Here is a 12,460-nt window from a genome sequence, read left to right on the forward strand (position 1 = left end):
TAGCAAAAGGCTCAAAATGAATCAAAGCATTCACACTCCGATTAACCCTAGAACGTTGTACTGGGGTAAAAATGTACCCCACGGCTTCTTTGGAACCGTGTGAAGACGAGAATTCGGCATTTACCGACCTGGGATCCTAACCATAATTCAATTTAAAGTTCCTAGTAAGAGTAGGAGAAGATGGTATAGCCAGTTTGCTTATAGTCTTTGTGGAAGCAGGTGTCAAAGTTCGCGTGGGGTACATTTGTACCACAGTGTACGGTTGCCGTTAGTGTTTTGTCAGGTTTCGTGCTGTCAGCGGAAATGTGATTCGTGACAATACCAGTTTAAATACCAGTTGTTTTACTACGTAAGTAACACGTAGTGTTATATAATCGTTTTTAATTATTTAATCATTTTAATTTAATTTTGAAGCGGAACAAAAAATCGTTCTCATTTTTGCTGATTCTTATTGTTTTATTGTATATTTTTTATAGTTTTTCAAAGCAATGTTTAATTTGCGCACAGTAACTGCTGTAACAGTACCGTTGCGTGTTACCAATGTATTACTGGTCAGAAATATTTTTTCATTTCAATTTCCACCCCATTTTGTGGTAATTTCCAAAACACGATTTTTAAACTTTCACTCTTCAAAATATTTGCACTTTTTCAAAAATATAGAATTTCCATTTCATACCGTTTCAGATCATTCTTCCAACTTTAAGAATCAGTTGATTTTTTTTCAAATCGGTTGAAAATTTGCAGTTATAGTAATTTTTGTGAAAAAAGTCAAAACTGCGATTTTTTACTTTTTATTTTGTTCAAACCAATTTATGTATCATTTATTCAATAAATTCCTTGCTTTCACTTACACAGCTGTTTTCGCAATTAAAAAACGACGAAAATGATACATTTCTTTTATTAGCATTTTTACCTGCGAAAATTGCGATCAAGCGCATGGGGTACATTTAACCCCAGTGCAACGTTCTAGGGTAGAAAAAGCAAGTGCAAGGTTAAGGGAAAGTAGTTGATGATCCCACCCTAAGAAGATATTAGATGAAAGATATTATCCAGCAGATCCATAAACACGAAAATGCACTTGTTTCGATGAATTGCTGTCGCCAATAAAAATCTAGTTAGGTATGTGGCACACAAGTTTTAAGTAGTATGTGCTCCTAACGAACGTATGAAAACTAAGAAATGTCAAATTTTGTTAGTTGTTACTTCTCAGATCTAGATACCAAAATGAAATTCGGAGATTGAACTCTGGATAGAAAACAGGATAGTGGACGAAAGTCGCTGTATCATTGTACAGTACAAGTGTTGATAGTCGACGCTATAAACTGATAAAACCGTATCTAAAACAACCAACCTAACCTCAAAAATACAAAACTAATTCCGGGTCTCGATAATTCGCAACAAAATATCGATTTGACTGAATGTTTTGGTATAAAACGAGTGTTTTCTAATCACCTGAAATTCAAATTTTTGGAAAAAATAATGAAAAAATTTTTGGAAAAAATAATAGAAAAACCATTCTATTTCATCCACGCAAGAAAATAATTTCATTATTAGACTAGTACCAATAATAGTGGACTCGTCGAGCGGATAAGTTTCACCTGGTTATCCTCTAGAGAGAGATATGCGGAGAGAAATTCGAACGAAATGGTAACGCTCAATTCCATTAGGTTTTACACCAACCGACATAACCCAACAAAATGAGCCGGATGAACTTCGTTTGACAATTCTCGGTGGTTTGTTTACATGGGAGTTAAGTGAGTGCAAATGCAACAGATGAGCACCCGTTGCACTGGAACTCACGCAACTGACAAAGTAAACAAACCACCGAGAATTGTCAAACATGAATTTCATTCATCATGAGTTCATTCGTGTCGTCATCTTGTAGAACTCAATTGTTAAAATCAAGCAGTGCTCCCAAAAATAAATAGATTGGCCGGCTGGCTCAAACATTTGACAGTTTCGCTGGCCTCTCCGCATATCTCTCTCTTGAGGATAACTAGTTTCACCTACACGGAAAACTTTACATAATCATCGATAGCGTACTTTTCTTCCTGCCTCTCGTTTCTTCTGCTGTAAATTTTATGTGTTGGACATATTCAGTTTATCCACTTATTGAATGCATATTTGAATTGCATACTAGAAATTGCATAAAAATCACAGCAAATAGACGCGAATAGAAGCGGGAAAATATAATATTGTCTCTCCCGAGATAAATTAGCATTTCGGCTATTTGTTGCTATATGTTTTACACATGAGTGTGAACGAAACAAAAATAAACGTCAAATCGTTTTTTCGCTTGCACTAATGCAAAGTAAATAGGCGCGTGATTTGGCGCATGGCTGATATGTCACGATGTGGATTTTAGAAAAGATTCGCAATAACTCTGCATATTTCTGTTTCTCAGTTATATTTGTTTTTCTTAATATTTTCAAAAATGACACGCGGACAGCGCTGCAAGCTACCATCAGGTAGATGATGCTACCTGGCGAGCTCAGCAAAAAAATTCTTGTAGCTAAGAGTTGATGACCATCTACTCGCAAATTTAAATGGTTCAACTCTTTGCTACTAAAACTTATTGCCGAGCGCGCTACCTATTGCCACATTTGTTCAAGAATATGAGGCTCCGCTAGCAAGCGGACTCATCACAAAGAGGCATTTTGATTTCGTTTATATGACGCCAGTGCCATCTAAGTGCTAAAATATACCAACTGATTTCAAACTAAGAATATAACTGCTAGAGGGTGCAAAGCCCTAGTGTCTTCGTACTGTTAGGGGGAAGGTTTAATGTAATTAGCATAGTTAAATTATGTGAATTTAATTTTAATAACAAACTAACTGTTGTTACTCTTTTTTTCATTTCAATAATTTTGATTTAATTTCAATGAAATAATTATTGAAAAAGAGAATGATAAAAATTTTAATTGAAACAATAAATAATGTTTATTGCATTCAATAAATAAATTTGTTGTTTCCCAACCAATAATTTTATTTATTGAATACAATCCATATTTTTACTGAACTTGCGTGTATTCTACATTAAAACAGCATGATGGTGAAGCAGTAGTCGATTCGCACGAGCTTTTTCATGTTTGGAAGAATTTTAGTACACGATTTTTTTTCTTTTGACTAGAAAATTTTAGTTCTACGTTTACCAATTTTTCAAAGGAAAGAGTGATAGAAATTAGAAGTCACCTACAAAGTTGTGAAAAAACCCGTTTCCAGTTTTTCTATCTCTGTTCGTTAAAAGTTAGTGTTGGCGCTATCTATGCGGTGAAATATGGAACTAAAATTTTGTAGTCAGAAGATAACCTATATCAAACCTATCCATGATTTCACAAAGAATTAAGTTAGTGAGAGTCGATTACTGATCCATCCCCATGTACTGATAGACCCCATGCAAAACTGACTCAAACTAACTAGTGCTAATTTGGGTACTAGTTTAGATACATCGTCTAACTAGACACCCAGATGGTGCTAGTTACTGACGAGATGAATTCGAAACACAAAAAATAAAACTTAATTTAAGTTAGGTTTTGTGCCCTTAATGCACAAAGTGGTTCAGTCCAATTTTTCCTTATGGGAATTTAAGATTGTATAATGCCAGGCGATTGGCTCCCGAGCCAAAAGACAAGAGTTCGTTTTCGCTTTCTCGTCAGCAAACCTGAGCATCTGTGCTTGCTTCCCGGGACATCACTCGGGACAAGTCAGTTGCTTTGAACGTTCACACGTGTCGTGTGAACTGTTTGAAATTTTTTTTGTGTCTAACTAGTGCTAATTTGGGTACTAGTTTAGATACATCGTCTAACTAGACACCCAGATGGTGCTAGTTACTGACGAGATGAAATCGAAACACAAAAAATAAAACTTAATTTAAGTTAGGTTTTGTGCCCTTAATGCACAAAGTGGTTCAGTTCAATTTTCCCTTATGGGAATTTAAGATTGCATCATAATTTAATAAAGTATTCTTCCAGAGAAGTTGGTTTGATTTGCAGTTTTTGGCAAATTTATAGACAATAAAATTATCTTTCTTATTTTCACTTGCAGTGAAAAACTGAAGCATACTGGAAGTATGTTGGAAGTGGAAATGAAATGCTAGAGCTGTAAATACGCGAGCATTCAGATCGTTTATCTGTGTGTTAAAAAATATTGTATTTCATCAGTTATTTGTTTAATTGATTCGAGAATTCATTCCCTTCAAATCGGTGTTAAAGTTATGTATTGTCTCCAGAGTTTTCTAACCGCACCAACGTAGATGAGCCTTCGCCGATTGTTTAGAGTATTTTGCTGCTCCCGCTGCCGGTACCATGCCTAAGGCGATGGATACTGGCGGGGAAGGAGGAGAGACCGTTAATCAAAATTTTCTCATCATAGTTTGCTCACAATACTCTGAGCTGATCACAAATTCTAATGCAGACGTAGTAGAATGTTTTGGCAAATGTGAATTCACACAAAGTGTTTACCTGAAATGTCAGAGTGATAAATAAAAGTTTTGCACCATTCGGAGAATGCTGTTTTTGTTTGTGACACATGCCTAGTTTTGCATGACTATAGAGTTTGTAATAATGACGACGTTTTGAGCGACATCATGCATAAATTGAATGAGCTCTCATGTGTTGTTGAATTGCCAATTAGTTTTGAAGCCAAAATTAAACATATCGTTTGCAATGAGTTTTTTACAATTTGCGATCGAACTCAAAACGCAGCAAGTTGGGCGGCATTGAGATTATCGAACCTCCTAATGATGAAACGCCAAAGCGGGAATTTAATTTTGCCGATGTGATTAAATCAAGGGCCGATGTGAAAACTACAAACATCACAAAAACGACCCAAAGAAAACGCAAACCTGGCCCTGTCATTATAATCGGGCCAAGAAACTCAGCAATAATATACTACGATCAAACTCCGAAAGAAGGTTTATCCAAAAAATATTATTGTGGGCCGAGTTTTTAACGCCAAAGAAGGAGCACTGAAGCAAAATGAAGTTTGTGCTGACATGAAGCATTTCAAGTTGCGTAAATGTATTGCAACGAAAAGTTGAAATATGCCAAATCTAGCGTAATACCTAAAGTTGATGCGGAAATATTATTTAAAGCAATTCAGATGGGATGGATGGGATAGATGTGGCGTGTTTGATGTTTATTTGTGGGTTTTGGTTCGATATTTCATCGCATATATGGCGACAATACTATCTTTCAAATGAACAGAGATAGGCTAACACTAACATTTAAAGGAACAGGAATCACTGAAAACGGGTTGTTCTATAGCTTTGTTGAAGACACCTAATTTCTAACACTCTCTCCTTTGAAATAGGCGCTATTTATGTTGGGAAATGGGGAACTAAAATTTTCTAGTGAAAAAATTCTTCCAGTCAAACAATTCCCAAAAAAAATAAAGTACATGGGAATCGACTACTATTTCACCACCATGTTTACGAAGTGGAATTTGTAATTTAACCTACACTCGCAGTATAACAGTATGAAGACACTAGGGCTTTGCACCCTCTAGCAGTATGAAGTCAGTTTTAAATTTTCACACTTAGATGGCACTGGCGTCATATAAACGAACTCAAAGTACCTCTTTGTGATGAGTTCGCCAGCTAGCGGAGCTGCATATTCTTAAACGATTATATCAATAGGTAGCGCGCTCGGCAATAAGTGTTAGTAGCACAGAGTTGAACCATTTGAATTCGGCCTTCAACTCTTTGCTACTTTTTTGCCGAGCTATCCAGGTAGGACTCAAAAGAGATTATAACTATTAGAGGGAACAAAGCGCTACCCCATAAAAATTTGACATTTGAGAAATTGTGCACTTGACCGACGAAATTGGGTGCCTTCAGATCGACCTACTAATTTACCGACTAAATTGAATTACGCCAGGGGAAATTTTTTGTCAAATCAGTAGATTTTATACGTATATATAAAGAAAATAAATCGTATATACGTTTTACTGTATCGATTTTGTTGGCTATTTTCGGCAAATTTGAGACTAAGAGAAACGAAAGCAATGAAATTGAAAGACGGATAGGTATTCTAGAGCGAATCAGTTATAAACTTAGAACAGAAAACTAGAACTAGGCAGGCTCATATGGGCATGATCGAAAGGAAATGTGAAAAATTATTTGCCTTCTGCAGAGTAGGAGTTGGGCGTGTCACCCAAGTCTACCGCATGATCTATGGTAGAACATAACTCATTATCATGTTTTACCGCCGACGCCGGCTGGCTAATTAACCTTGTAGTATTTTTGTCGCATAATGTCATAATAGCGAAAACGCAGTTTGTTTACATTTGCGATTTAAGACTATTTAAGATCTATGTCGATCTATCGGCAAGTAGGATAACCAACCTAATTTGGACCCCTACATATTTTGGACCCTGTTAATGTATTTGCCTCCTACACTGCCAAATTTCTCTGCATTTGTTTGGTTTGATGCAGCAATTACATTCCTTAGGTTGTCTATTAAGTTTCAATATCATTAGTTCATCTCTAATTGTTTAAAATTAAACAGAATCCACAGTTTTCAAAAATATCACCGAAAACGTTTCATGTTTCAACGATAGCCAAGAGGAACCGGTAGAAATGATACATTTTCAAATTGGATTTAAATGTACAATTATAATATTTTTTATCGATTTAATTAGTTTGTCTGATTTGGTATTATGCATGTTACGTGTTTGAAAAGGTTTCTTCGTAACGTTTTATCTAAAAAATCTTAAATAAATGGTGTCCACAATATGTCTTAAAAATTGATATCAACTTATTTTGGACACCCCCCGATTTTCTTTCTTGATCGCTATTTGTTTATCGAGTTAGAATAATCAAAAAGTGAAGAATTTCGTAACGGTAGGTCGCTTGCTCTTTTTGGTCAAATTATTTAAAAATGTTCAAACCAATGGATGTCGAATATCAAACGATTGAGGAACATTTCTTTGAAGACGATAATATGACCAGAGAGGAGACTTCTGAAATCCATGTTGAAGAACATTTGTAGTTCGAATTTGTTGAATTCGACGAGCTATATGTTGACAAAACTAAGAGACATATCACAGCTAAATAATGATAAAAAGAGTGTGCTTGCTGAATTCCTAGAATCGCCTGAAACACTCACACGAACAGGAAAATCACGATTCAAGCGACGTAGTCCTGCTGTTTTAACATTGCGCCGAACAGTTGAATACCACAAGGCGAAAACTGAAGAAAAAGGAAAGTAAAGGAAGAGAAAATGAGCTTAGAAAGAATAAAAAGAAACCATCTCGTAAACAAAAGAATTAAAAGTAAATATTTAATACAAGAAGATTCCCGACGAACTTTGAACCTTGATTCATCATCCTTTTGAAGATGTTACTCCATAATACTGCTACAGATGAATTGTTACACGAAATATATTATTTTTAACTCTATTGCATAACATTTAATGCTGCTTTGTTAAGTCTGCAGTAACCTAATTGTACCAAGAGTTTTTCTATTTCTCAAAATGATAGAACTAAAAAAATACTTCAGGCTGTCAGCCTTCCATATAAAGATTAATGTAACATTTTTGATTAACAGTCACTGATTTGCTTATGTTCTTCTTTCATGCATTAAATATACTGCAGTCAGTAGGTCAGTTTAGTAGAAAAAACTTCACTGTTTCCAAAATATATTCAGTTACATTCAGTGTGTCCAAAATATGCTTGGAACACTGTTCAAATTAGTGTAGAAGGGTCCCGAAATGTGTAAAATTCATGCTGTGAAGAAATATCATTTTCGAATTTATGTCAATGTATAAAACATCCATTGACAGTTTTCATTCAAGAACAGTAATTTTGGAGCAGACTCATGCGTGTATTGCATTAAAAACAAAGGCAAGCATATATTTTTTGACGTTCACGTAATTTCACTTCCTCTAGGGGTCCCAAATTGGTTGGTTACCCTAAACTAGAGAAAGTAATCAAAGAGAAACTGTCATTTGCACTTAGGACAATTTGCCATGTTTGGCTAGAAATGATAATTTCTTTTCATCTGTCATAATGCATCGCTTTTGTCAATTTAGAATTTTATGAACCATCTTTTGACATTAAAAATGTCTTACTCCACTATCTGGGGCTAGGTGTCATTCTAAAATCTAAACTATCTCCCATGTAACGAAACTATGTAAGGTTTGCACGCTTATAACTCCGATATTACTAGATGGATTTTAATCATTCATACACCAACCGATTCAGAAACACCTAACTTAAATATTGGTAATAATTTAATATCTCCCCAATAAAAGTAGACTTTTAAAAATTGGTAAAATTAAAAAGTTCACGAAAAACGGGAAAATTACCATTCGTGATGCAGATTTCTCAGACACAGCCGTCATTAGAGGGTAGGTTAGTGGCTCAATCACAAACGAAAAGTCATAAATAGAAGCAACGCATGTCCGTTTAAATCAGTTGTTGCTCTTATCCCATATGAGCAACATCGTCTCCGGGTGATGCAATAAGCGCTATCGATTTTCGGCAACGTTGGCATTCGCACACACTCGCACCTAAGTGACTTAACCATATACGGTTAGTTTATAAATAGAGGTGACGCGTACCCGTTTGAATCAGTTTTTGTTCTTATGTCGAACGGGTAAGATCATGGCTGCAGCGTCTAGGCACTACACTAAGCGGTAGACGCTATGCATTTTCGGCAGCGGTGGCCGTGTGCGGATTTTTCGGGTACCAGCACGGTGTCACAGAATGATTTGCAAAGTGGGTGGGTGGGGTGGTTTGGATTTAATTCAATACGGTGTGTGCTGCTTAAGAGTGTTGCGTTTGAAAAAAAATATATTGATTTTTATGCATGCGTGTGCGTTGTAACTTGTTAATCCATGTTTACGGCGCTTTGTAGCTGCGTAGGGTAAAGAGCCTATTGGTTTTCATGTTTCATATTTCGGTTATATGTTTTTTATGAGTAAGGCATCTGACAACGTGCTTCTGTAGTTATTGCACTGTTCAGCAGCGTAGTATTTTATATAGGAGAGTACACTCAGGTTTTTTTACGCGGATTTTGAAATTTACGCGGTTTTCATTAACGCGTTTTTTTAAATTTTACGCGGTTTTCATTTACACGGCCTGTATCCCCTGCGTGAAAAATCTGAGTGTAATTGCATCGGAAACAATCACATTCCCAGCAGAACTTTTTGTTTTCTAATTTCAAATACTTTTGTTTCGTACTGCACACAACGGAAAATTTTAAAACAGAACTTACCGTCCCAGCAGCAGTTTAAGCGGGTGTTCTTTTTCGATTCAAATTCAAGCCATGTCTTAAGCGTTACTGGACTTAAAATTGTTTTCCCAGTTTATCCAGTCAGAATATCTGTCCTACCCTATGTATTTAAAACACAGTTCTAATTGCGTTTTAAAGTATACAACAAATAGAACGGTTAGGTATACAATTTTAATTTTAAAATAAATCTGTTTTAAATTATGAAACAAACCGCTGCACTGAAGATAAATTATGTCAGTCCTATTACCACATAAAACGCCTATATAACATAAAACGCTGCAGAATTGGTTTAATTATACAATGTTTACACTACAGAGTTATAACACGTTTTAATAATTAGCAACAAGAAAAATGTCACCAAGATAGCATAAAAACCCGTTTTAACTGGTAGTGCGAACGTTGTATAACAATGTAATTTATCAAATAATTTCATTTGTTCAATCACTAATCGATCAAGAACTACTTAATCTTAAGATTGTTTACTTAAGCTCATTAGTACATTATTGAAAATTTAAATGGAAAATGAAATTTCATATTTCATGGAGAATCTGTATATTTCCGTTGGCGGGCGTGGGCTTCCTCATCACAGCTCTCAATATGGAACTTTTCTTTTGAATATATTTTCTGGACAGACCAGCCTATTTTTACTAGATGGATCAGCCAAATAATGCCAATCACCTAGTGAGATACTTGATTAATTAATAGATTACCGTTAAAAGACCTTCAATAAATTATGTTTTGACGGGGAGGGTATATAGCAAATTGTAACATATGAAAACAGGCGAGTGAACAAGAGCGTGAGTCGATATGTGTGATAGATAAAATTCATTTGCACGCTCTTGAAAAAAGCTACATTTTTAATGTCACCGTGGTCGTGTCCTGTACACAACCCTTTCATTTTTTTTTCAAATGGGATTTTCGATTGATTGACAGCGATGTAGTGGAGTGCACTGGAATTGCACCAGTTTTTCACTTTCTAGCAAAAGAGCAGAAAACTTGGTATGTTCCATTGACACTTCTGCTAGAAAGTGCAAAACCAGTGCACTCCACTATACCGGTGCACATCCATCGAAAATCCCAAAAGTCAACACCATGGGCAGCACAGCAAGTTATCTGCTAGCCACCAGGTAAATGGTGCTAACTGGCGATATCGGCAAAAAAGTTCTACTAGCAAAGAGTTGATGGCCATCTATACGCAAATTCAAACGATTAAACTCTGTGCTACTATTACCTTTTGCCGGGCGCGCTAGCTATTGCCATCAGGGGTGCCAACCTTCCAGATTTATCTGGATTCTTCCAGATTTTTAAGCATCGTCCAGACATACAGATTTATGTTTGTCTGATCCAGATTTCAGAAAATTTGTCCAGATTTATCCAGACAGTTTTACAAATAATAAAATGAGATACAAGAATGCATCGTTGATTTTAAAACCACATTTTCAAGTAACGATTATGAAAACAAAACTATTTAGAATAACTGGAAACACAAAATAGCGAAGTCTTTTTCGCTAAAGGCGAATAAATTTTGTTGAGTTTTCATTAATTGGAAATTTCAGCATTCCAAGATGCTGAAAGTTCACAGCCTTAAATTCAATTCTCAAGCTTTTTCTATAAATTTATCCTATCCAGACAATTCCAGACTTTTTCGAAAATTATTACAGACTTCTTGGAAAGGCACTTGGCATCCCTGATTGCCATAATCGTTCAAGAACCCGAAGCTTCGCTAGTAAGCCAAGAGCCACTTTAAGTTCGATTATATGATGCCAGTGCCATCTGAGTGTGCAAATTATGAACTGACTTCAAACTAACTGCTAGAGGGTGCAAAGCAGTACTGTTAAGGTCACAATCACAGGGAGGGGTTGATTAAATTTCAAATTCTACTTGTAAAATGAACTGCATAAAAGAAGCATGGTGATGAAGCCGATTCGAACTTTTTTTTTTGGGAAATTGAAAATTGCCAAGCAGTAGCCGATTCGATTTTTTTTGTTGGGAATTGAAAATTACGGTGTAGGTTAAATTCAAATTCACACTGTGCTATTTAAACTTTTTGCCGAGCCCGCTGGCATAATCCTTTAAAATATTAAACACCACTAGCTAGCGGACTCAACACAAAGTGCCAATGAACTCAAATTTATATGACGCCAGTTCCATTTTAGTATGAATATTACAAACTGACCTGAACCTAAGAATATAACTACTAGAGGGTGCAAAGCCCTAGTGTCATCATATTGTTAGGTGGAGGGAGTAGGATTAGGTTCAAATTCTACTAGTAGTCCCGCATAAATAAAAACTTTATCTGGAATCCTCCATATTATACAAAAATCATGAGTGCTATGGTAACCATATACGCTAAGGTCTATTTATGATATTACGATAAATGCGTTTTTTTGTAAAATTATTTGATATTACAGAAAGAAGATACGAGTTATTGTTACAATATAGGGAATGGTTGTAATATAATATTGTATGTTACAAAAGGATTAAGTTTTTTTTTATTTTTTTATTTTTTACGTTTTAACGACATTCAATTAGCTAGAGATTACTGGGTAGGGAAAGTTATGAAACTTAGAGCCATAGTACTCAAGTGAGAGCAAGGATGTGAACTAAACAGATCGGAAAGCTAGAAGTGGCAGGGTCATTAGAACAGGCTTAATATCATGCGGGCTTAATTTTTGCCTTCTGATAATGAGGGTCGAGCTTAGGCAGAATAACTACGAATCACCCGAGTTCACCATCATGTGTCCTGATAAAGGTAGACGTATCTATCTTTACCGTGACAACCGGCAAAAATTAAGCCACACAAGATCACCACTGAAAACCTGTCGACGATTAGCATCAATCTTAATGATGATTGCTGCTGTTCATCTCTGTATGCCTTTTGAATGCCGGGATAGATTTTTATTAGACTATTGTAGACACAGCCATTACCTTACACAAAGTAGCAAACCCGCCACGACTGTAAGAATAGTGACAATAGTCTAATAAAAATCTATATAAGGTTTCCTTTAAATGTTTAGCGTTAAAATCTCTTTACAAGATTACCATCATGTTTACCTCAAGTCAAATAGTTTGGCTACAGTTTTCAGTAATCCTTCCTATTGAATTGAATGTGTTGATAAAATGAAATAACGAATCTTTGTTTATTGCGCATATGTATTCGGAAAAAGGTTTAATGATTTACCTACGGATAAAGTGCTTTACAACTTAATAATTATTTCTTATCAA

The 12,460-nt window shown here is 35.6% G+C and overlaps 1 protein-coding gene across 2 annotated transcripts in view; it reads left to right on the forward strand.

Moving 5' to 3' along the window:
* Positions 1-209: 209 nt before the first annotated feature.
* LOC131677091 (serine-rich adhesin for platelets) overlaps positions 210-12,460 on the forward strand; it is a 260,189-nt gene continuing 247,938 nt past the window's right edge. For both annotated transcript variants that reach the window (XM_058956679.1, XM_058956713.1), the window contains exon 1: positions 210-349. The gene's annotated coding sequence lies outside the window, so the exon portion shown is untranslated. The remainder of the gene's footprint in view (positions 350-12,460) is intronic.

The sequence above is a fragment of the Topomyia yanbarensis genome, chromosome 1 (assembly GCF_030247195.1).
Source record: "Topomyia yanbarensis strain Yona2022 chromosome 1, ASM3024719v1, whole genome shotgun sequence".
NCBI classification, from domain to species: Eukaryota; Metazoa; Arthropoda; class Insecta; order Diptera; family Culicidae; genus Topomyia; species Topomyia yanbarensis.